Here is a 27,194-nt window from a genome sequence, read left to right on the forward strand (position 1 = left end):
TCTAGGAAGAAAAGTCCCTAATCCAATTTCATATTTGAAATTCCTTATCCTTGGAAGCATTCTTATAAAACTCTTCTGCATTCTATGAAAGATGGGAAGACATTACAGAAAGTGTAACACCCAGAAGTGGATGCAATACTATAGTTAATGCTGAACTGGTGTCTTATAAAACTAATGTCTTGTTCATCATAGCCTGCATGTTCTTGAACACTATAGCCCTATTAAGAAAGCCCAGGAGACTGTGTTTTAATGACTGCTCTCAACTTGTCCTTCCATCCTTAACGACTTATGTACAATTACATTGAAGTCCTTCTGCTTCTACACTCCATTTAGAATTGTACCTTATATCTCATTGTCTCTCTGTACCTTCCTGCCAAAATGGATCACCTCATGCTTCTCTACACTGATCATTATCTACCACTGATCAACCCACAAGTCAAAACTGGTTTGCATTATTTTGGAGTTCTACCTTATTCTTCTCACGATGCTTCCAAGTTTTGTATCATCCACAAATTTTTATACTGAGCCCTGTATCCTAAAATCTAGACCATGATTTTGAATACTTCAGTCAGATCTCATCTCAGCCTTCTCTTTTCCAAGAAGAGTGCCAGATTCTCTATGATTATATACTAGGACAAGCAAGAGTCTCAGCACTGACTTCTGGGGAACCTCACTATAAACATAGTCTCCAGCATGAAAAATAACATAGCCATTACTATTTCCTATTAATCAGCCAATTTTGCCAATGTTGCTACTATCATATTTATAAATGTAGGAAGAGGTGAACAGCACAGGACCATCAGTGTAACTTGAAGTGAAAGAAAGGATTTAAAAGATCCAGATTTCAAATTTCAGATCGGCTTTGTATAGCTAAGTGTCAGTGTGAACTGCAGAGATTAGATGGGAGCTACCTTAATACTAGATTTGCTTTAACATACCAATTAATTTCCCAGTAGAGGTGATGATATATATCCCAGTGGGTGAGATCTGATCAGGTTGAGGGCAGCTAAGTGATCTTGAGAAATTTTATTGCCAAAATGTCTGGCTTCCTTTTGGTGTCAATCAGAAAGAATCCAAGCTGCTGCATCTTGTCTAACTGAAAGTATGTCTTGTTCCTCTATTATAATCTTAGCACTTCAGTCACTTCCATTTGGTTCTAGTTTCACTCCAAGAAATGACGCCTCAGTGTCATTGACATCTAATTAATGGATTTTGCTACAAATGAAAGACTATCTCTTCAGTTATTCTGTAAAGGCCACTTGCTGTGGCACACAGCTTGGAAATGATCATTCTTTTTGTAAAAGTGCTATTTGGCCTGTGTGAGAGAGCAATGTTTGTGCTTGTGTTATCCCACCACACCAATTACAGTTAGCTGGGTTGGGTTGTGGGTACTTATCCTGTCTCCCCTTCTTTTGCTTTTAAATTGAATGGAGTATGTTCAGTCATTTAGTTCAGGGATATGGGTCTCCCAGTTTCCTGAATCACATTGATTTTTGCTACCTGGCCTCAGCTGGTTTACTTAGTTGAAATGCCTTTATTAGATTTAAATCATCTCTCAATTACAAATGTAACAAAGTGTCAAAGCTCAGGTAAAAAGTTTTATTAACAGGATTAATTATTTATTAAGCAGCCATATTCACTCCACACGTCCATACAGTTTATTTATAAATCTATCAATGATTTCCCATTGCAGTTGAATCTACATGTTAAATTTAGTCAGCTCAGCAATTGTATACTTTTGAAAGTTGAAGATGGCATCAAATGTTTTTATTACTTCATTATGCATGATGCTTTTATTGTGGACCCCCTCTCTGGCGATCATACCATCTGTATAGGCACCCATTCCATACAATACTGTACAGACCTGCTTACTTGTCAACTTCACAGTAAGGCCGCCCAATGCAGTGCAATATTGGATAAATCTTCAGCATCAATCCACCAGATTTCTGCTTGATTGGGACTTGGGACAAACTGGAAGCTTTTCTGTAATGATAGAGAAATTCTCATTTTCTGTCATGTGTTGACACCATGTAATATTATTAGTTTAAGTGTGCTAATACAGATTATTTGAGGAAAAGACTAACTTTAGCAAGAAACATCTGAATGTGGCTTTATCTTGCCAAGAGAGTCTACAAGAAAGCAAGATCATGTGATATTGCATGACATCACTGCAGCATGGTACCAGTTACAATTACCCCTTATACTACAAAATATAGCCTTCCAGAATGTTATTTCAGGATAAGGAGTTTTTAAAACCAAACTCTATTGGGCTTCAGCCACTTGAGTAGTGAAATGTGGCTAATTAGTTGATGTTGAGAATTGTCCATCTGCTTTTATTTCTCCTTTGGTGACAAACTATATAGAAAGCACATGTTGTAAAAGTGACTGCCCAGAATATTTTGGCTTCAGCTTCCCATTGTGTTTTGGCCCCTTTGCACTGTACTGAGTTGATAGGATTCAGTTCCTTTAACAGCTTCTTGACGGGCTCTTTTAACATTATTGATTGGTCTAATGCGAGCACAAGGAACACCAGATACTTATAGTACTCAAGGGATGTCTGATCCTACTATTTGAGGTTTTGTTTTGGCCTGACAGTTTATTAGGTGGTAGGCCTGAGCTTGAATCTTGCAAAGGTTGATGTTCAAGTCTGGAAGTATGTTGCAAATACTGAGTCAGTTAAAGGTCCTGAAATCTTTCAAACTTTTCTTTCCAGCTATCAACAGGACTTTTTATACCAAACATTGCACTTCAAAATTATCTTACATCATACCTTCAGAAATTCAACTGATATATGGTTGTGGACTCATTACTTTCACAGTCAAATCATATTGAAGAACTTTCCATAGAATTTAGAGTCATAGAGATGTACAGCATGGAAATACGCCCTTTGGTCCAACCCGTCTATGCCGACCAGATATCCCAACCTAATCTAGTCCGACCTGCCAGCACTCGGCCCATATCCCTCCAAACCCTTCCTATTCATATACCCATCCCAATGCCTCTTAAATGTTGCAATTGTACCAGCCTCCACCACTTCCTCTACTTTTATATATTAAGCATGTGTTAGCAAAGAAGGAACAGTCTAATTTTGACTAAGATTTCAATTGAGTGTTAAATTATATCACACATAAGTTGGCTTGTTCAGTAGATTTCTTCTCTAAGCATGCTCTAACCAGTAATGGAACCAAACAGGAATCAAAGCAATCATGATACTCATCTCAATCCAATCTCTTTGAAGTCCATCAATTCTAATTCAGGACATAATCAAAAAAGGCTACAAATAATTTATTCACTTCACCTTTAAATCACTTGTACATCCATCCTCTGGTAGTTATTCAATGTCTTCTCATTCAGGAATGCTTCCATTTGGGTGGATGTAATTATTAGCTTAACAGTTCTGTTTTCAAATTCCCCATCTGAGAAAAAATAACAATGCTTTCTCTGCATCTGTTTACAAAGTAATCTATGGATTCTATACACTAAGTGACATGAATTCTAATTGATAAACATAAAAGTTTCATCTGATTCTGTATTGGTCGTCAAAAGTGGTCTCTATCTTTTAGCTACGGGATCACTTAGATCTTGAGCTGTTAATCCTGATGTATGGAGTCTGTGCAGACCTCCATTTACTTACTAAGTATAGCTTAATAGTTTCCTTTTCTTTATTGGACATACACAATTGAAGAAACCATTGCTCTGAATGAAGTTTATATATTTTGAATTATTTTGTTAGGCGATCTGCTGTGTTCCAATGTAACTGAGACTGTTTTGTGGACATTTTGACAATCTTGCCTTTCATTTTTCCTTGCCTGCTAACAAGGCATCACAAACCCCAATCAATTGCCTTTTTCAAAGGAGTTGACTGGCCATTCACTCTAGATTTGTTTACTTATGAGCAAGCTATGACGCTGTAACAAATAAAGTTATTGACCAGTGTTTTCTGGACTTTAGCATAATTTTAAAAGACTGTTAACTTTGTTTCACCTGTGGATTAAAAAGATAAAGTTGTCAGTCTCACCAGACCATAAGGCTGTTCTCTCATTAGAGAAGCATGACTGATGGTATAACTGGAGGGACATCACATGTCAGGTGTGGGGAGAGGTTGAGAAGAGCCCTTCATAATTACTTTAGCCAGTGTAGGAATTGAACACACAGTTAACATCACTTGACATTGCAAATCAGCCATCCAACCAATTGAGCTAAACCGATATGTAACCTGTAGATTAATTTATTTACACTTCAAGTGAAGTGGGTCTGCAAATTTAGCATTTTTTATGGTTTGTCACCATATTAAATGACAATAGTTTCAAAATAAAATCAGAAATCAATTGATTGACTCCATGTGTTTTACTGTTTAAAACAAGCTAAACTATAAGTTATGAAGCAGACATTACAACAACCAACTGATTTTTATGCATGCAGCCCCACAGCAGACTAACTACCAGGCAGAGAGTTACAACGTTGTATGTATGTAGCACATGGAGTCCTTAAAGAGGACCTCTCTTCAAGGCAAGGTACAAATCCAACAGTGACTAACAATACAAATAGTTCTGGCATCTCCAGGGATTAAAGATTAGTCTCCCAAATATTACTGTGAATATCATGGCACGGTGGCTCAGTGGTTAGCACTGCTGCCCCACTGCCAGGGACCTGGGTTCAATTCCAGCCTTGGGCGACTGTGTAGAGTTTGCACATTCTCCCCATGTCAGTGTAGGTTTCCTCAGGCTCTCCTGTTTCCTCTCAGTCCAAAGATGTGCAGGTTATGTGAATTCCTTGCTAAGTTGCCCATAAAGTCTACACATCTAGAGATGTGTAGGTTAGGGGTAAAGATGTAGAGTAATGGGGAATGGGTTTGGGTGGGATACTCTTCAGAGGGTTGGTGTGGACTTGTTGGGCCAAAGGGCCTGTTTCCACACAGTAGGGATTTGAAGATCATTACTATGGAAAGGACACTCTGGTCATGGCACAACATTTGCATTGGGTACCAGGGTTTCCAAATACATAGGATGTAGAATGTTAGCCAGTTTACATTCAAATTGTAAGTATACAACTGAGCAGATAAGTATAGCTTCTGGGAACTTCTGATACCTGCCTGGAATATGTGCTCCACAAAGATTGCGGAGTGTTGGGGTTTTTTTCCCCTTAATTTTTAATAAAGGCATTGTTTCCATACATTATTAAAGTCCAGAATGAATTTACATTCTTGGTTTATGTTGAATGTGTTGTGATGCTTCAAGATGAATGCATTGAAAACACAGGTAAACATACTTACATTCTTTCAGCTACGTAAGTGTTTTCCTTACTTGTTCTCATATTTTCACCTCCTAAGCCTTCTCCATCTGTGCAGCTTACATCCTCTGCTTTTCCATGAGGCTGCTCTCTGCTCTATGGCCTGCCCCTTTTCCTCTTTGTTGCACATCATCCAGCAGGAGCTCCTGGTGTTATCAGTCAATAATTTAGTCTTCCCAACTCTCCTACCGTAAATCTTCCTATGACACACTTATGAAAACTGTACAAGAACTATTGGCTGTAGCCGACAAAATCATTTCACCACATTCAGAAATGCACTGCCCCTTAAGGGAAAGCAGCAGTGTTTTAATAGGCTCCCTGAAAAGGAACTTAATGAGAATGAGAGGTTAACCTTACAAAGTTCAGCAACAGTTTCCATCTCAGGTACACCTGGACTGCAGCTGGCTACACCTCTTCCTTTGCTCATATTGTAATTTAGGGGTTATCTAACTTTCTTTCACATTCTGGGAGTAGAAAATCAATAATTCAAATGTTTAACAAAGACAGAAATTGCTGGGAAAAGTCAGCAGGTCTGGCAACACCTGTGGAGAGAAATCAGAGTTAATATTTCAGGTCTAGCGACCCTTCCTCAGAACCAGTTCAGACTCAAAACATTAACAGATTTCCCTCCACAGATGCTATCAGCTCTGCTCAACTGTTCCAGCAACCTCCGCTTTTGCTTCTGATTTCCAGTACCCACAGTTCTTTTGTCTTTTTTTTAAAAATGTTCACGCTGCTTGGTGTCATATAGATTATTGATGTGGGCTGAATAAAATTAATGAGAAACTATATTCATACAGACATTAAAACACATTATAAATGAGTAAGCATAGGTCAGCAATTAAAATAAAATCCAAAGTACATTGCAATTTAGTTTTAAATTTTTAAACAGTGAGATTAGCTCCATGAATCTCTAAGTGAAACTCTGTGTGGAGTGTGAGCCAAGCAAATATGGCATTCTCTGTGAATCCATGGTTGCTTGAGCATGGGAGGTTAGCCTCCAGTAATGGTCTTAATTGCACATTTTACTTGTGGACACGAGTTCCAATTTTGTTGCTTGCAGCTTGAAGAAAGCTAGGTGAGAAAGAAAAAAAACTGGAAAAACAAAACTCCAGGCAGCAAAGACAAAAGAAAATTTTATATGTTTGAGGGTGTAAGTCAAAATAATAGCAGAGTTTACTTCCTGTAATGGCAGCTGTTGAATGGTACCTCTGGATCACAACTATGCTTGCTAACCTGTACACGTACATTTTTCTTTAACTTTGTCAAGTCAGATTAAGTTTGCAATAAGCAGCATTAACCTTTATTTAGGGCTCAAATTAAATCACAGAGGATGTTGAGAATACTCACATCTTTTCTGAAAAGTACACACTGCTTTTTCTTTGGGGAATGAAATACAACTTAGTACATCTGTTTTTTTTCTTGGTCGTTGTTCTAATCACAGAAACAAGGAAAATGAAAAATTTGCATTTGCATAGTGCCTTTCACAACTACCAGATATTACAAAGTATTTTCCAACTGATAAGGTACTTTTGAAGCATAGTCTCCTGTTGTACTGTAAGGAATGCCACATCCAATTCACACACAGTAAGCTCGCACAAAAATCAATGGCAAATAATCTGTTTTATTGATTGAGACAAATTTAGCCAGGATTGGAGGGACATACTCTTCTTCAAAACAGTGATGTGGAATTCTCTACCTGAGGGGGTGGAGTGGGAGGCAGAGATAGGACTTTGATTTACTGCCTCACCCTCAGTGATGCACTGAAGTGTCAGGTTTGATTTTTTTTGTTTTGTGAATTAGTTTCTGGAAGGAAAACTTCCAACCTTATGACTCCACAAGTGCTACCAAACAAACCACATGGCAGACATGGAAATGCAAACACGACCAATGTGTAGGAAGATACTTTGATCATTTACACAGGAGCAATAGGTAGAATTGACTTTTTGTCAAATATTCTCAAAGAACATGACAGAGGAATCAGGGCTCGGGACTTAATATCCAAGGATACATGTCCTAGCGACAGAACAGGCCCATGGGTGCAGGGTGGGGGTTGTCTTGTTAGTAAGAATTGAAAATAAATTATTACCAAGAAGTGATAGAGTCAGAAGGCATAGAATCTTTGTGGGTGGAGTTGATGATACACAGGAAAAAACAAAGACCCTGATGGGAGTTACGTACAGGTCTCCTAGCAGTAGTCAAGATGTGGGGAAGAAAATAAATCAAAAGGAGAAAAGGCATGTAGAAAGGCACTGTAACAATAATCATGGGGTCTTCAATATGCAGGCGGACTGAAAACAATCAATTGAGCAGAAGATCTCAGGAAAAGAAATTCATGGAATGTCTACAAGATGGTTATTTGGAGCTGCTTCTGATAGAGGCCACTAAGGAGTAAGCAGTTCTGGATTTGCTAGCGTGTAATGAAGCAGACTCGATTAGGGAGACAAAAAGGTAAAGGAACCCCTAGGTTGCAGGGAACATAACGTGATAGAATTCACCCTGCAGTTTGAGATGGAGAAGCTGGATTCAGAGAAAATAGCATTACGATTATGTAAAGAGAGGCACAGCAGATGTTCATACCAAGAGGAGGATGAGGCAACCATGGATGGCAAGGGAAGTCAGGGACAGCATAAAACCAAAACAAAAAGCATACACTATGGTGAACTTTGTTGGGAAGCAGAGGATGGGAAAGCCTTTAAAAATCAGCAGAGAATAACTTAAAAAATGGAAGTGCAGAAGAATATAAAGGTGAGAATAAACTAATTAGTAATATAAAAAGAAGTTTGCAAAATTTTTAAGATGTCGGAAAAGGTAAGAGGCAAGAGTGGACATTAGAACTCTAGAAAATGAGGCTGGTGATGTAGTAATATGGAACAAAGAAATGGCAGAGGAACTGAATATGTACTTGGCAGACACCAGCAGCATGCAAGAACTTCAGAGTCAGGGGGCAGAGGTGGGTGTAGTAGCATTCACGGAGGAGAAGGTGCTGGGGAAGCTGAAAGGCCTGCAGGTGGGTATATCACCTAGATCAGATGGGCTACACTGCAGAATATTGAAGGAAATAGCTGAGGAGTTTGTAGAGGCATCGGTGGTCACCTTTTAGGAATCATTGGAGTCAGGGAGAATTCCAGAGGACTGGAAAATGGCTGATCTCTGTTTTTAACAAGGGAGGGAGGCAGAAGACTGGAAACTATAGTCTGATTAGCCTGACCTCAATCATTTGTAAGATTTTAGAGTCCATTGAGGATTAGATTGTAGAGTATTTGGAAATGCATGGTAAAATAGGGCTGAGTCAGCATACGGCTTTATCAAGGGGAGGTTTGACAAATCTGTCAAAATTCTTTGAGGTGGTAATAAACAAGTTAGACAAAGGAGAGCCAGAAAGTCTTTGACAAGGTGCCACACAGGCAGCTAAATAATATTAGCAAGACCATGGTGATAGGGTCAGGTATTGGCATGGAGAGAGGATTGGCTGACTGGCAGAAGGCAGAGAGTGGGATAAAGGGGCCTTCTTCCTGATGGCAGCCAGTGACTAATGGAGTTCTCCAGTGATCCTTGTTGCTCAGATTGCAAATTATATAAAAATAGATGGTGGGGCAGGTAGTGTAGAAGTAGAGAGGCTGAGAAGGATTTGTGACAGGTTAGAAGAGTGGGCAAAGTGGCAGCAGATGGGATACAATGTGGGAAAGTGTGAGGTGATGCACTTTGGTCAGAAGATTAGAGGTGAAGGCTATTTCATAAACAGGGAAAGGCTTTGGAAATCTGAAGCACAAAAGGAATTAGTCCTAGTTTAGGGTTCTGTTCAGGTTAACATGCAGATGTAGTTGTCAGAGAGGAAGGCAAATGCAATTTTTGTATTAATTTCAAGTGGACTAGAATACAAGAATAGGGGTGTACTGCTGAAATGTAGAAGGCTCTGGTCAGACTGCATTTGGAACATCGTGAGCATTTATGTTCCCCATAGCAAAATATGTGCTGGTGTTGGAAAGAGTCCAAAAAATTTTACAATAATGATCCTGGGAATTAAGGACTTGGCAAATGAGGAATGGTTGAGAACTTTGCATCTGTACTTAGAGTTAAGGAGGATGGGGGGGTGGGGGTGGGGAAGCAGATTGAAACTTAGAATACAGAGAGGCCAGATAGAATGGACATGGGGAAGATGTTTCCTCTAGTTAAAAATCACAATGCCAGGTTAGAGTCCAACAGGTTTAATTGCAAGCACTAGCTTTCAGAGTGCTGCTCCTTCATCAGGTGGTTGAGGACATGGTATTGTGTGATTTTTACTTTTGTACATCCCAGTCCAACACCGGCATGTCCAAATCATGTTTCCTCTAATATTAGAGGTTAGAACCAGAGGGCACAGCCCCAGAGGCAAGGGACGATACTTTAGAACTGAGATAAGGAGGAATCTCTTCAGCCAGAAGATGGCCAAGTCATTGAGCGTATTTAAGACAAAGAGAGAGGTTCTTGATTAGTAAGGGTAACAAGGGTTATAGGGAAAAGGCAGGAGAATGGAGCAGACTTGACAAGTCAAATAGTCTAATTCTGTTCCTACATCTTATGGTCTATCCAGTCTGAGTACCCTCTCCAAGTTAGCACTACAAATTCCCCAATGTCCAATGGGGACCTGCAGCTTGTCAGCATCCAATGGGGAATGTTATATTCAGACAACTAATTAGATACATCCAAGGTGAGCTTTTATTCAGACAGCACAAGTGGATGCAAACAAAATAAGTAAAAGCTGAAATTCACTCTGACAATGTCAACCAGTTGGTGACATTATGACCAAGTGCTATTTAACATTCCATGATGGTCCATTGCACCCAGCTCTTGTCCTCTGGAAACGGCTGTTTGTTAGGTCCTGTTTGCCTCGTAGTGCTTGATGCACTTGACTCTGTCATACACAAGGAGAGCTTCCTACTCCCCAACATTCTCATTCTCTTCCTCAGAAGTCTGCTCCCACTCGCCCGTCCTCAGTGCCTATCACATGGCCTTGTTGCCAGCTTCAGTTGTACAGAGGGCAATACAGGATGATGTAGCAAATTCTGCAGGCTCCCCCCACCCCCACCAAGACTGATCCAAAACAATAGAAATGCATCTTCAGCAGCTGCTCCAACATATTCCTCATTGAAGAACAGACAACTTCTGCTCTCCGCATACGTTAGGGGGTTGTGCAATATGTCCTCAGTTGTTGGTCACTGTGGGTAATCCTTATTTCCCAGTAGTCAGCATTGCAAGGTCCATGAGTGCTTCAGGATATAGGAGTTATAGTAACTGCCAGGGTATTGGGCACAATGGACACATAGGTAATGGTAGCAGGTGATCATAGATCATTTCAACATTAAATCAAATGAACGCCTTGTTGTTGATGAATTCTGTAGTGTTGTGATACAAACCTCTCACTGAAGTGTGTGAAGTCAATGGCACCTTATGCCTGGGGAACCCAGCTATGTTCCAGGAACCTACTGCCTGGACATCAGCACTGACCTTCTCTCAGGGCACAAAATGAACCAGTGTGGCCTTGCCCACATGGTGTTTATCACTGTCCTCATGCATTGTGACTGCCCAACTGAGAGATCTCACATAGGTCCTGCCACTCCCTGTAATGAGCCAGTCTCATTGAAGTCCAAAGTGGTTTCCACCTACACAGCCAACAGGAGAGGATGGCCTCCCATTCCTGTAGCCCTCAGGTCATTCTCACACATTTGGCACAGCTTGGTCACAGTGTCTTGGGTCATATGGAGCCTGTGCCTACACTGTCCCACCCCATTCTCATCCTCAGGAAATGGAGTCGGAGCAAAGACCTCTGATCCTCCCACGGACTGACATGCCCAAAGGGGCCCCTGAGGCTGTGATTTCTCCCTAAATAGGGTGATCCTCAGCCTCTGCTGCTGCTCCTGGGATTGCCATCAGCCTTGCTCTCCTACAACTGCTTTAGTCTTCTCAGGAAGGCTGCCACAGCAATTAACATTCCATGAGCAGCTGGGTGCAGGACCCTTGCTGGAAGTGAGCACTGTTGGCAACATAAGGAGCGGAACAGATTCTTTGCTGCAAGAGCAGGCAATGGTGGCAATTCTTGCCAGTGAGGGCTACACAGTGATGATTTGGAGATGCCAGTGTTGGACTGGAGTGTAGAAAGTTAAAAATCACAACACCAGGTTACAGTCCAACAGGTTTAATTGGAAGCAAATGTTTAAATGGATGCTCCTTCATCAGGCACTTTGAAAGCTAGTGCTTCCAATTAAACCTGTCAGAATATAACCTGGTGTTGTGTGATTTTTAACTTTATACACGTAGTGAGACATGCAGTACTCCGAAACCTCAGGCAGTGTCACTATCCTTCATTCAGCTGAGTCTCAGCATGTACATTAAGTGGTGAAGGTGCAGTACCAGCTAACTAACCAACACATTACATTTAAAAAAAGGGAATGTCTGCACTTTAGCTTCCTTCCATTCCCGGACCCACATCAATTGTTTAACCTTTCATTGCATTCAGTGGAGTTCATTTAAATAATTAATGACAGAGGATAACATGATGGTCTCCACCTTCCTCTGCACTCTGGAAAGTTGTCTTTGGCCAGTATTGGCCTCTTTATAAGTCATTACTTTCAAGTTTAATGTCATTGATACACCAACGGTCGATTTGCAGGGACCAATAGCATGGTATTAATTGCCTCTGTCTGCATTGCAAATGGATGAAGAAGGGATTGCAAATTAAATGTAGCTGCACATTGCAAATGCATGCTTCACGTATTTACCCCTTCAACATCCAGTAAAGAAGGAATCTGCACTTTCACCATCAAGTGGACACTGACTCTGCCCACTCTAGGCATTGGCCCAGATGTTTTCCAGTTGCAGTCAGCATCTAGTGAATGGCAAGTGATGGCAGGAAATGTAGTTCGTGGTGGGCACCTTCAGCACTGACTGAGCTCCACCTGGTTGCCAAGAGATCCCCTAATGACCCTTTTCAACTGACACTACCCGGAAAGTGTATTTCCACCACTCCTCTATCCCTCCCCAAGTGGGGCCCCATAACATTGAAAGTTCTCTCCAACTGTCCTCCCCCCTCTCTGTGCTCCCCTTGGAGACCAGTCATAGTCACTGCCAGTAACCATCCAACAGCCTACAAGTTGAAGTTATTAGGAGATCACTCTGGCTTCCATGCTGAGAGCATCAGTATCAAGGTTGCTCATGCTGGGTTGCAGAACGGGAAGCTATATTTTGGTGGTGAGATGTGTACCTAATAAGATTATTCACATACTGTAATTCCACACACAAAATATGCAACTCACCACTTTCACAAGAATCTCATCATACTGCCTGGAATGGTCTCAGTTGCAGCAAGTTTGTCCCAACATTGAGATAAGCCTCACAGGACTTCTCACCTAGTTCTGGCACAAATCTCAATTTGGCCCACTGTGAGATTCCACCAAAATTGGTTTTTTGGCTTGTCAGCAACAATTGTTAGTAGCAAAAATCCTCATGTTGATACAACAGCATAACATGAAGCATCTGCTTACCTGTTACTCAAACTATTGAGATACCCTTCCAAGATAATATGAAGTAGTCTGAGCTCTTTTCTGGACCAAGAGAATCCTTGTCTAAACAAATATTAAGACTAAAATCAATCACTTTCCTTGGGAGAGCTTTTTAATAGCTGCTTGTGTTTTATATAAGAATTAGAAATGATCTATCTCATTAAGATAGTTGACCTATTGGTCACACTTAGCAGCTGTACCTCACTTAGTCCCATTTCCTCGCTTACTCAGCTGGAAAACTTAAAATATTTGCTGTCACCATGATGAGACCTTCTGGTATTGTATTCGAAATTGCAGCTTCCAACAGCAAAACATCAACAGCTGTGCTGGACTGAACATCATTGATGACCACCCCTTCTCCCTCACTCATTGCTGCATTAAGTCACGTCACAAGCACAGTAAAAGACAATACAATGCAACAAGTGCCAGTCAGATGAAGGGGGCTACTATTTATTCAAAGACTTGCTGTAGTATAATTAGGACCCTGATATCCTCTGAGAGAGAAATAATTAAAATTTTGGTGTAAATAGCTAATCAGGTCCAGCTGCACAAGTTTAACTTCTTTAGCATGAGAGCAAAGCATCAATCCTAATATTTCGATTGATTTAATTAAGGGAAAAGGATTAATTTCTAAAAGGCCTGAAGGAACTCATTAGAAAACAGTCATTGCTTCATCAAACTATATATCACTGCTGTGCCAAATTAATGAAATTGTTTGCATCCAGGAAAAATTACAGTCAGCTGTCAGTGAGGTTGAGAGCTCTTCATCTCACAGTGTAATAACGGCATAATATTCCTATACCCATGAAGTATTCAGAGGGAACAAAAACAATGCGGCAAGATCACAAGGCAACTGTCTCCCAAAATTGGGAGACCAAAATGGAAATTGAGCTGAGAACTTAAAAATTAGGGATTACTTGATCAATTAAAATTAATTTAAGGAAGATAAGTAAAGAAGGCAGCTGATGAGGAAAGGGGTGATAAATGGATTTAAATAGACCTTGCTTGTCAGGCAGTGATTGAAAATTTGAGACTGAGAGAAAGTCTATGCCAAGGATTATTGTTAGTCACATTTATGTTCTTCTGACTTGTGGCTATTGTGAATATTGAGGAAACTTGAGAATTTGATTTTGTTTTTAAAATATGCAGTGTGTATTTTGCGGTATTTCAGATACAGTCACTCTTGCAAACCTAGCATTGTGTACAAATCACAAGTCAAACAGCCAACTTGACTGAATGACTTGTAATCTACCTGAGAACAGTCTATCTGGTATAGCATAGATCTCCAATTTGTGGGTGAAGTAGGCTTTTATTGGCTTTCCTATTCTGCCCTCTAGCTGCCAAATGTGTAAATGACTGGAACTGCCGCAGGAGTCAATGGTGTTGAAAATAATTTAATATTTAATCCTTCTGCCCTCTAGGCTCCTATTCCAAGGTTTGGGAAGATCTCAGTTGTGATGTTAGAACTGCAATGCAACACTTGATCCTCCAACCACAAAGGGAAGTTTATTTAAGACATATTTAGAGGATGCCATGAAGCTGTTTGCTGCCAATATCTCTTGACAGACCCAATAGAGTATTGATTCCTGGCCTTGCTATTTGAGAAACATCTGTTTCTGTCTTTGCAATATCCATGTTCTTCTTCCTCATTTGTAGGTGGCATATTATTTTACACTCCTTTCTCAAATTCACTTCTCGGATACAACAGATTACTAGGATCCATTTTGTAGCTTTTGTTGGAAAATCCTGTAATTAGGTTCTTCCATCATCACCTTGGAAAAGGATTGTGAATATACATTGGGATCCTTAAACAAACATAGTAAGAGCTTTCTATCTCGATGATTGCAAATTCCATCATTTTAGATGCAGCATTTATGAAAACACTTAACATATAAGTTGGTGGAGAGAGGACAGTGAGTCTATATCAATTCATAATTCACTCATTCCATGAGATTTCAGCTTAAATTCTTGAGTACACTTCTATGTGAAAAATTAAACCAAGTTTTATCAACAAACCACATTTTTAGGTGACACAACCAGCTTTTTTAGTCAGCAACTTCAATTTTTATCACAACATTATTGTGATAGAATGTCTCATGGTGATGTTGACACTGCTCTATATAGAGAGAATGTATGATTGAACAAGATTATACAAAATTTAATATAGGTTAATTATCTTTCGAAGGTTAAAATACCAGTTTTAATACTTTAAGTGCCTACATGTCAACTCTTTGGCTTTTTAAAGATACAACAGATCCTTAAATTGCCCATGGTGCAATAAGAAATAAAATATTAAAACATTTCCACATCAGATCAAATCCTTATTTAAGATCTTGTTCTGAACAGTTTTGCATTATCTTCAGCAGGTCTACAAAGAAGCCAACCTTTGAAGAACAACAGCATTTAACTGCATTAATACCAACTCATGTTGCTCTAGGAGGGTTGCTTTGGTATGAAAAGCCAATGTTTATGCCCAGGCAGGAAGAAAAATTACACCCAATCCTGACTCAGACATCAGTTTAGAGTATTCACAGGTTCATACAGAAAATTGCCACATAAGACTACTGCATGTGAAGGTATGACTAACCAGGTTTTTTGAGGGGGATGGGGGACTGAGGGTTTGTATACTGAATAGCAAGAAGGGGAATGAGATTTCGGAGATGTGTTTTTGTCACTCCCTAGGGAGCAAACTTACTGTTACTGGCATAAATTATTTCAACAAAACTTGAAAATGTTTGCACAACTAAAATTGATTTGGTATCCATAGTCTGTTCTATCGTACACACCATTATTTGATTTCTTTAAGGAAAACAGCAAACAATGATATCACTCTTTCTCTATTTTTTGCATGACATTTTTTCCCTTGCCTGAGATGAATAGATACGAGTTTGGTGCCGTAATTCTGAAGGGATACCAATTGCTCATGACTTCTCGAACAACAGGTACATTATTTTGGCCTTGCTAATTACTTTGCCTCATTTTGACTGACAACCTCATTAACCTGGCATCCTGCATGCTAATGGGGTTAAAAAACTGTACTGTTCCCTGCTGTTTGGACCAAGTATTTTCTCTACCCATTATGATTATAACTTTTTTTTAAAAAGCTATTTAAATACCATTCCAAAAAGACTGAAAGGGAGATTTTGGTAATATTAATTTCTAAGGTACCTGTTTCTGGTGTGAATTATAATATTATTGTCCAACAAATGTGTAATACATTTTTATGGGATGTTGATCATTCCCTTAGGATATGAAAGAAGCAGAAACATCATCAATATCTGTACAGAAATTTTAGAGTTCTGCAGAGCAAGGTTATTCTTAAAGAAGGAGAACCTGTAAACTGTTCAGACAAAAACAATGTTGCCTCCAGTGTGAATCACCAGACTGCCTTCTGTCTCTGAATGGAGGAGTATCTGTTCTCTCCTGAAATCCTGGTCCATTTCCATTATTACTGCCAATACCCATGTTCTTTCTGATACCACCTTGAAAATTTTACAATTGACATTGATAGATTTTTGTCAGAAAACATATTAAGTCTTCTTGAAACCTAAGGCAATAAATAGGGGTGGGATATAGATCATTTACTCATTAAATATACATAAAAACAATTGAGGGACTGAAAGGCTATCTCCTGATCCCATATTCCAGTGCTCAGGAATCTGAATTTGATGCCAGGCTATACTTCCTTTTTACTCTACTGTCAACAAAGTTCCTTAGTTGAAATGAATGTGGTTACAATTCAATAAAGGCAAAATACTGTGATTGCTGGAAACCTGAGACCAGCAGAGAGACTGCTGGTGAAAACATCTGTGCTCAAAGAATCAATGGTATACCTGTTTGACTCTCAATGGTATGGTTCTGAAAAACGGTCATATAAATCTCAAAAAGTTAATTCTGTTTCTCTCTCCACAGATGCTGCCAATTCTGCTGAGTTTCTCTACCATTCCTTGTGGTTACAATTCAGCAGCTTGTAATTTCAAAGTAGGGGAAGTGCAAGAGCTCTGGCTGAGTTTGGGATTACACTATTCGGGGCCAATGGTAAGTATTCAGTGTCCATCATGCTTATACATAGTGGCATGGGCATTCCACATCAGCAGGTCTGAGATTGGTCATGAATGAGTTGCATGGTATTGGTGAGGAAGGATTTATGCCCTGCTGCACAAAGCATATCTTATGTTTGTTAAGTATATGAATGTTAATGAGATCCTTGTCCCACAATATAGTGCCAGAATCTTTGGAATCCAAGATGTTGTAACATCTGGAGTATTTAATTCTGTTATGACCAATCCCCAATTGGATTCCTCAGTATATTCCAGTTCCAGACATGATATTCCAAATTGTTATTATCCCAGGTGAGCACAGATGAACTGCCTTCCCATCTTTGTTGATCTGTCCCTTGGTTGGTCACAACAAGAGCAAATTAATTTACGTTTTAAAATGAGCCAATGTAATTAGGCTTTCTTGGGTCAACAAATGAATGAGTTTACTAGTTTCTAAACATGAGAAGATATAATAAGACATTGTGCATACATTAGAAACTAGAAATGAGTTAGAAATGAAGGTGAATGTTTTAAAAATATATAAAAGTCTGTGTCTCAGTTTTGTGAAAAGTAAATGGAAAGATTTTGCTGCAGTCAGAGTAGAAGCATGTCTTTTCTTTTATACCTGCAGATTAGAGACGTTTAATGGCTATCCTCAAACAGTGTCCTTCACAGCACTTCAATCCACTCATGCAAATAAATGAAGGATTACAGTTGGTTATTAACTACTGTTTCATATATTCCAGGAAAGACAAAACACAACATGTCTGCAGCAGACAGTTTTCTGTTGAATTAAGGGGAGGTAGTCAGCACCTTATTAACATTACAGTCACAGGAGATCACAGTCCAGGTCACTTTTGACTTGTTCCTTTCACTTTGAAAGGTTGCTGTTTGAAGTTCCTTGGGTCTCTTCAGATATCAAGGATTCTTCTTCAGATATCAAGGGCCAAAGGGCCAATACTGTGCTGTACTGTTCTATATCCATTGAATTTATATCCACTGTCATCTTTTGGCTGTATGTCCTCAAGCAGTGACGTATAGAAACAGAATAGGAATAAATACCAGATGAGAGGCAGTGACTAGTGGAGTACTGAGCCTGACTATTTACAATATCTATAATGTGATTTGGATGAGGGAACCAAATGCAATGTTTGGAAGTTTGCTGATGCCACAAAACTAGGTGGGATTGAGAGTTATGAGGAGGATGCATTTTAGGGCAATCTAGACAAATTAAATATGTGGGCAAACACATGGCAAATGCAATTTGTGTTGATAAATGTGAAGTTATACACTTCAATGTGAAAAAGAGAAAGACAGAGTATCATTTAAGTAGTATTGTATTGGGAAATGTGGAATACAAAAGGATTTGGATGTCATTGTATGCTAATCAGCGAAAGTTGACAGATAGGTGCAACCACTAATTAAGAACGCAAATGGTTTGTTGGCCTTCAATGTATGAAGATTTCAGTTCAGATGTACAGATGACTTACTGCAGTTATACAAGGCTTTGATAAGATCAGACTTGGAGTATCTAATTGGTGATAAACTTGCTATAGAGTGAGTGCAGTGAATGTTCACTAGGCTAATACCAGAATTGGCAGCATCGTCCTAAAACGGAAGATTCGTTCAATCAGGCCTGTATTCAGTAAAGCTTAGAAGGATGAGAGGGGATCCAACTGAAATATATAAAATCCTAACTGGGCAGGACAGACTAGAAACTAAGACAGAGTCTTGAACCAGGGGCCACAGTCTCAAGATATGTGCAAAATCATTTAGAACAGAAAGTGAAAGCATTTCTTCACTCGGAGTGATCAATCTGTGGAATTTGCTGCCACAAAAGGCAGAATTAACTGATTATATTGAAGAAGGAGATTTTTTGTTTTAGAAATCAAAAGCATTCAGTAGAGAAAATGGGGATATGACATGGAGATAGAGGTCAACCCTGAGCACATTGAAAGGTAGAACAGGCTCAAAGGTCCTAATAACTCCCTCCCATTCCTAGTTTCTATATTTCTTTATATAATGCCCACATTATAATTGAAAATTCAATATGTACAGATGCACTGGAAGATTCTGGTCCATGTCATGATAATTGCATAGACTAACTTAATGCCTGGGACTTCCATTTGAAAGAAAACAACCTTATATAGCAAGGAGCCTTTGTTTCAAAATGGCAGCGGAAGCCACCTAACCTGTAAATTGACTCAATTCCACAGGGAATTGCAAAATGGAAGTAAAAAGAACATTGCTAATAGGGCTGAAGATACTCTGTCAAAGCACTGAGTTTAGTTAATGACCTTCTCGAGGTGTGCATAATCTCTTCCTGCCTTGATGGAGGACAGATCATTAAAGGACTGAAACACTAATAATCAATCACCTTTGGCTGTCACGACAGGTCACTGGACACAAGGGATTCATTGACTGTCACTGGTGAAGACAACCATTTAACTGTAGAGCTTCTAACAACAGGTAACTGAGACTCCTACTACCTGATGGAACTTCTACCATTCAGTTTGCATGCCAATCACATGACGAAAGTCACTTTTCTGACAAATTTTGAAAACAACAGGAAAGCTGTTTTTTAGATAGGAACATCTAGGAGTGACTGCAGATAATATAACAACATCTCTCTTTCATTCTGGAAATCAAGTCTGATACCCTATCTCTATTGCATTTTGGAAGGATAGAAACTTTGAGTGCCATGGTATCCAAGATGAAAAGGGATCGAGTGCAGTTTCAGAAAAACTCCTTACTTTTCTTTTCATAGAATCCCCATAGTGTAGAAACATGCTATTTGGCCCTTCAAATCTACACAGATACTCCAAGGACTATCGCACCCAAACCCACCAGTCTACCCTGCCCCTTGGCTAACCAAGCATGTCCTATGCATCTCTAGACATTATGGGAAATTTAGCATGACCTAACCTACACATCTTTGGACTGTGGGAGGAAACTGGAATACCCAGAGGAAACCCATGCAGACACAGGGAGAATGTGTAAACTCCACACGGACAGTCATCCAAGAGTGGAATGGAACCCGGGTCCCTAGTGCTGTGAGGCAGCAGTGCTAACCATTAACTCCATGGCACACACCACAACACCACCAGAACTTTAACGTCTCTGAATTAATCAAAACATATAATTCTTTTTACCTGTGAACTTTACCCTTTATTTTCCTAGCTCCTGCTTCTAACGTGTTCTGGTTTTGCATGCTAGCATGTATGTGCATATCATGGATGTGGGATTTGTTTTATCTTTCTAATAATCCTAATAATTTACATGAGTAGGGTTTTACAATTAAAAATAACTCCTCATTTTTGTTATTCTAAGATATGGCTGACTTGTTTCATCATAGCTTTGCATCGTCTAGTTCATAATGAATCGGAAAAAGTCCTATCTTTTTATAACAGAAGTCAAACTGTTTGTAACCGACCTCATGGTGGAGGGAAAAGGATTTAATTCCTTCCTTTTGAACTTGGCTGTAGCAGTAAATAAGGGTGCTGGGTTATTGGACTATTCAGCTATGTTGATCCTGGCTCCTGCATTGTAATTCATCAAACAAATGTCGAGTCAGTTATTTCAACATTTCTTTCAAAGTGCTGTTGCGTTTCTGCACAGAAAGCTGTGCACAACCTCTTATAGATGCATCCCAAGTGTCATTTATGCATTGGGGTTATGTGATTAGGCATTCCAGACTCTACTGCTAGGTTCTGAAGAAATAACAGCTGTGTAAAATAATGTAAGTATCTGCTGCTTGTCATATGTAGCCTTACCCTGCAATGAGTTCTGTGTTATCAAACAAATGATGAAGAGAATCTGTCTCAGCCTGTGACAGAAGAGGAGCCTTGCTCTCAGGCATGTATAGAATTTTTCTGGAAGAAGAACTGGAATTTTGCAGTAGCATATTGTTGTCAAGATGTCCCAAAACACTTCACAGCCAAGGAGTTTATCATTTTGTATTAGTAATAGTGACAGCCACTTTTACAGAAAGTGAGGCCCAACAAAGAGCAAACAGTGTGGTTGAGCAGTAGACTATTTTTTGGTTGTGATGGTTGAGATAAGCATATACTTTGAAGAAAGCACAAGATCTTTTATGCCCAGCTGATCAGACAGTCAAGGCCTCAGTCTAACAACTCTCTCAAGAGATTTTTTTTATATTTCAAAAATATACTTCATTCATAAAAATTATTTTTATATCTATACAATTGGTGAAGTCATACATACATATACATTCCATTTCTTTACATACAGAGATTGGAATTAATCATTTGTGTATACAAGTCTGTACATTGACTATCCAGATATTCTGCTGAGGCGTCAGTGGAGCCCAACTACTGGGTGGGCCCCCTGTTCTTCCTAGGCAGGTAGACGTTACACGGTGGTCTTTCCCCACCGTGTCTTGGCGGCAGTTGCCCCAAGCTTCAGCTTGTCCCTCAGCACATCGTCCTGCACCTTGGAATGTGCCAGTCCACAACACTCAATCGGGGTCAACTCCTTCAGCTGGAAGATCAACAGGTTTCGGACAGACCAAAGACCATCTTTCACCAAGTTGATGATCCTCCAGGCACAGTTGATATTCGTCTCGGTGTGCGTCCCAGGGAACAGACTGTAGAGCACGGAGTCCCGCGTCACAGAGCTGCTCGGACGAACCTTGACAAACACTTCTCCAGGCTTTTTTTTGCATAGGCACATTCCAGAAGGAGGTGTGTGACACTCTCATCCCCTCCATAGCTGCTTCGAGGGCAGCGTGCTGTGGAGCTGAGAGTCCGGGCATGCGGAAAGGATCTCACCGGCAGAGCTCTTCTCACCACCAGCCAAGCCATGTCTTGGTGCTTTATTGAAAGTTCTGGTGATGAGGCATTCTGCCAAATGACTTTGACTCTCCAGGAGATGGCACATCAACCCTTCCTCAGCACCGCTCGCACATATCAGCCCTGTTTATCTTCTCAGGAGCATAGTGATGCAGTTCCCCGTTTTAGTCATATTTGCAATTGTTACAAACTAATGCTGCATCCTTGAAAGGTTCAATGCCCTGAATTTGTTAGCATTTCAACCTCCACAACAGTAAAGGTTTAAGAGTGACTAATAACTCATTAAGAGCTATTCACAACAGACAATGTGTTCTTCTGCTTTTACATTATAAATTTACGTCTGTAAACCCAGCATCAACTTTGCAACATAAAGACGGCATGTGAAGCACTGGCTGAACCATTAAATCTGAACAAAGCATTCCTGCACATAATTCTTCAGCGGCCTTTGTGGCTGGCATAGAAAATACTTCCATCTTGTACATAACCATTGCTTGCTGCAGCACTGAGTTCAAATTCCACCTGAGATAAAAGTGTAATCATCCTCCCATTTCGACTGAAAAGGAGACTGGATATTGAGGCGACACATTGCTATTTGTGAATACTACACTAAATGTGGCATCTATTTTTATTCCAAAATGTTTAATGCTTTTTTAAAATGACTTTGGTGTTTATAACATAGAATTGCTAAGTAAGATATTAATTTTCACGTTTTATTGCATTCTGTTAGCATCTTAATTAGTTACAGAAGAAAGCAAATCCTTTCATCTGCTTTGACAATACAACCTAACTTCAAGCTTTACATAAAATTAAACAAGGAACTGCAGATGCTGGAGACCTGAACCAAAAACAGAAACGGCTGGCAAAACTCAGCAGGTCTGGCAGCACCTGTGGGAAGAAAGCAGAACTGAGACACAACAGAAGGGCCTGTCAAATCTCCTGTTCCCTGGATGCTGCCTGACCTGCTGTGCTGTTCCAGCAATAAAGTTTCAACTTTGATCTCCAGCATCTGCAGACCTCACTTTCTCCTCCTACACAACAGAAGAGTGAACTGAATGCCACAGTTCAGATAAATGTGGTCATTTTAAGAGATGCTATCATTCTAAATCTTCAAGTGACAAAAATAAACAATAGCCAAATTTAAAATAAGTTCCAACAAGTAGGAGAATCAAAACAAGAAACATTGGACATCCTAGGAGAGATCAATGACTCAGACAGTAAATTTTTTTTAGATTCCCTACAGTATGGAAATGGGCCCTTCAGCCCAACAAGTCCACATCAACCCTCCAAAGAGTAACCCACCCAGACCCATTTCCCTCTGACTAATGCACCCAACACTATGGGCAATTTTAGAATGATCAATTCACCTGACCTGCATATCTTTGGACTGTTGGAGGAAACCCATGTAGACAGAGAGAGAATGTGCAAACTCCACACAGATGGTCACCCAAGGCTGGAATTGAACCTGGGTTCCTGGCACTGTGAGGCAGCAGTGCTAACCACTGAGCCACCATGCCTCCCCACGGAGTTATTAAAGAAAAAAAAAAGTCTTGATATAAATTAGACACTGTGCAAGGTGTGGTACCTTATCTGATCAGTTGAAATGGTTAAAACAGATCAAGTTAAACTTTCTTCAATCAAGTAGCAAGTTGCAGGAAGAACAAGTTTGAAAGTCAAAAGTGAACTCATGGCAAGATTAAAGTGTAAATGCACAAAAATAACAGAATCACCTCAGAATCAGAATTTATATTTTACAGAATCCTAAAGATTCACTTCTCGCCCATCAGCATGCTCAAGATTAAGGGTGATCATTGAAAAGACCGAGTTGCTAAAGGTGATAGCAATACAGAGTTTAAAAAATAATTTCCTAATTTACTTTCAGGACTGAATAATCTGAAAAATTAGTACCACATTACGTGGCAGCCATATCTACAAGTGGATTATGTGAAGGAATTGAAAGAGTACAGCATCAAATGGTAATTTCAGCAATCGCAGTACACACTAAGTTGTTCTCAGGTATGGTCACTGTTCCTCAGCCAAATAGGAATGTCTGAATCTGCACAGATCTTCTTACAACTTCAGCTTAGCAACATTGACAAAGAGCATACTGTTCACCAAATCAGATACAAGCCATGAATTCTAACAAGAATCATTAGACCAGAAGTCAAGATTGTTAACCACTCTTATAACATTATTCAGGAGGTATTGTTTTATTTCACTGCCATTTGGAATAGCAACAGCACCTAATATACTCAGAAGAGCAAGTCTAATACAATCCAAGGCAGGAAGGAATAGTGTGCCATATGGATGATCTCCTCATACATGGTTCAGCAAAAACACAATTTTAGAGTTAGAGACGTTCTGAAAACATTAGAGAAAACAGGCTCAATACTAAATGACAAGTGTGAATTTGTGAAACACATAATTAAATTATTAGATCATATATTGTAAACTATAAGCATAAGGTTTGATACATGGAAAATGAATGTGATCAGAGAATCTCCTCAAACAAAGAAAATGGCAGAGATGCAAAGATTGTCAGGAATGATCAATCAAGCAGCAAAATTAATTCTTCCCCCACCCCCAGCAATCAATGAGCTGTTGAGACAAGCCCAACAGTGGTGCTGGAAAGTTGATCGAATAAATTATTTTGAAAACATTAACTATGTTTTAACTTCCTCAAAGATACTAGCACATTACAGCCCACCATTACCAACAATAATAGGACTGAATGCATCATCTACATCTTGAGTCAATACTCAATCTTGAGTCAGACTGGTTCTATTTTCAAAGTAGGAATTTATAAAATGTTACATGGATTAACTGCCTGCAGATTGTGTGCTTTTTGAACAAAATAGAATGTATCTGCAATTACAAAAAGCATACAATCTGTCGGCAGTCAATGTAGGCAGTTAATCGATGTAACATTTTATAAATTCCTATTTTGGAAACAGAACCAGTCTAACTCAAGTTTGAGATGCAGACAGACTCTAACATCACACTTTTAATGCATTGTCTGAGCTAAGGTGTCCTTTTTTTTATATAAAATACAAGTTATCTTGAGAATGTAATTTGAAAGAAGTTCTGGGATTTACATATTAATGAGCTGAAACCTGCAACCCATTCTAAAAGTTGAAAGACTTAACAGAAATCTAGGTTTGTTCAATGTATCGGATCGGTTGCATGCAGGACACTGTGATCTTTTGCTATAAATTCTGTGTCTTATGATCCTGCACCACAACTACCTGATAAAGGAGCAGCGCTCCAAATATAGTATTTTCAAATAAACCTGTTGGACTATAACCTGGTGTTGTATAATTTTTAACTTTGTCTACTCCAGTGCAAAAATAATTGTCTTCCTGTCTTTACCCAAAACATCTTCATCCCACCCCTCCTTTTGTAAGTTCCTTACTTATGACTGATGTATATTTATTTTAACATCCTACAATTTTTTTTGGTGTAGTTGGTAATAAAATTCTGTTGACTCACCCTTGGAGTTGACTTTTCTTCATTTCTGGTCTGGTGAGTGAGTGACTCACAATAGTCCTGACATGGGGGTATCTGACAATGAACAACAATTCACAAATGAGCTATTTACAGAATTTCCGTGGGAACATAGATGCAGGCACATAATAATTTCAGCAAATTACCCACAACCAAATGGTGAAGCAAAAGGAGGAGTCAGACCCATAGTAAAATTTCTGAAGAAGAATAATTGGCTCTATTGAGTCATAGATTGTCACCATTGCAAGATCAATTATTGCCAGAAGAATTATTAATGGGGAGAAGTCCACAAGTGCAGTTTGGAACATTGTCCAAGAAATCAAAACCTCATATTACCGAGGAAGGCCATGATAAAGTGAGACAAGAAGAAGTTCAAAGAGTGAAACACCAGGAACTTCCATCATTGCCGTCAAGCAAGAGAAGTATCAATTCTTCAGCCAGAAAAGCAGTAGAATCCAAGACCTACGGCAAATAAGGAATTGCTGTTAAGGAGATGGAATAGCCAAGATCATTGATGAAATCATCATCAGATGATGTAAGGAGAAACTGTCCTAAGAGAGAACAGTACAAACAGGGTCAAACTACTTTGATCCTGAAGAAGACAGAGGAATCTCTGAAAGCTCCACGCAAGCCCAAGGAAGAGCCACTCAAACAGAGTTAAGGAGGAGTGCAACAGACCATGAACCTCAGATGCCAATATAAATCAGATTGGTGAAAGCTATTAAACTGTCTCTTTGAATCTTCTGGGACCATATTGAAAATAACAAGAAATAAGAATGGGGAAGGGTGAAATGTAGTGTGGTCTAACATGGTTTAACAGCATGAGCCTATGGAATTGTGGTGTAATGATGATGTAACATTATATGACTAAGAGGGAAAGATGCTGGAAATGTGTTGTTCTGATCTCCAGCATCTGCAGACCTCACTTTCTCCTAAGAGGGAAAGATCTCATGGAGGAGAGACTCTGAGCTAGTGTAGATCAATAACTGTATACAATGTTAGTATGTAAATAAGCAGTTGTTATTAAAATGTACCTAAACATTTGACAGACAACAAAAGTCCCTACTGCACCAACCAGAAGATGAAACATTCACTTCAAGCATATTATACATGACTGTCAACTACCATACTCAATACTTGGGAATTGAGTTCATGTCTGTGAAATAGATGCAGCACTAAAGAATTTCTCAGATGTGGCTTTCTTCTTTTGAGGGCTATTTAGACCATTAGACTCTAAGACGATAAGATGTAGGAGCAGAATTAGAGGATTTTTCCCCATTGAGTCAGCTTTGCCACTCAATCCTGGCTGATAAGTTTCGCAATCCCATTTTCCTGCCTTATCCCTGTAACTCTTGACACGGTATTTATTATTAGTGTGGAAATACAAATGTTTATACAACTCCAATCATTTTTTTTTCTATTTTGTTCTGGCTGCAAGCAAACAAAACATTTTGTGTTTGTAGTTTCCAGAATAAACGATGCAGGAGTTTAATAGAATTAATAGTGAATCTCACTTACTGTCACAGCTGTAGTTTGTATTGTAGTTTTGCCAAAGGCTTAACTGAACCTTAAATAAATGTTGGAGGTTTTAAAGAGCAGCTGTAATTTTGTTTCTATTTGGACATTATTTTTTTAAATAGAAACACTTTCAGTTCCTTTCTCTTGGTCAGATTGTTTATATCATGAAAAGCGTGTCATTTATTGGTTGATGAATAATTTATATCAATTTATTTATCTAACACTTGCAACAAAAACAAGCTATCAGTATTCTGTTTTAAAAATAAATTAATAAATAACAGTAGATACTGTGGCTTGATATTAATTTTATGGCACGGACTATCATTTTTGCGAACAACTTTCCACTTTTTCAATTTTTCAGTTCAGGAACTGAAGGTTTCAGCATGAGAAATGCATTTCATAACCTTGATTTATGCAAGCTAAAACTAATTGCTTTCAGCCCAGATTTACATAAGTCAAAAAAAAATTTGAAAACAGATCATATACACTACATGGCT

At 39.2% G+C, this 27,194-nt stretch overlaps 1 long non-coding RNA gene across 1 annotated transcript; it reads right to left on the bottom strand.

Annotated features, from left to right (window-relative positions):
• Positions 1–1,585: 1,585 nt before the first annotated feature.
• On the bottom strand, positions 1,586–27,194 carry LOC122558439. The gene is made up of 3 exons (XR_006314142.1): positions 25,165–27,194; positions 3,299–3,416; positions 1,586–1,983 (listed from the first exon to the last, which is right to left on the bottom strand). It is a non-coding gene; the product is annotated as an uncharacterized LOC122558439 (long non-coding RNA).

This window comes from Chiloscyllium plagiosum, chromosome 17 (genome assembly GCF_004010195.1).
Source record: "Chiloscyllium plagiosum isolate BGI_BamShark_2017 chromosome 17, ASM401019v2, whole genome shotgun sequence".
Taxonomy (NCBI): domain Eukaryota; kingdom Metazoa; phylum Chordata; class Chondrichthyes; order Orectolobiformes; family Hemiscylliidae; genus Chiloscyllium; species Chiloscyllium plagiosum.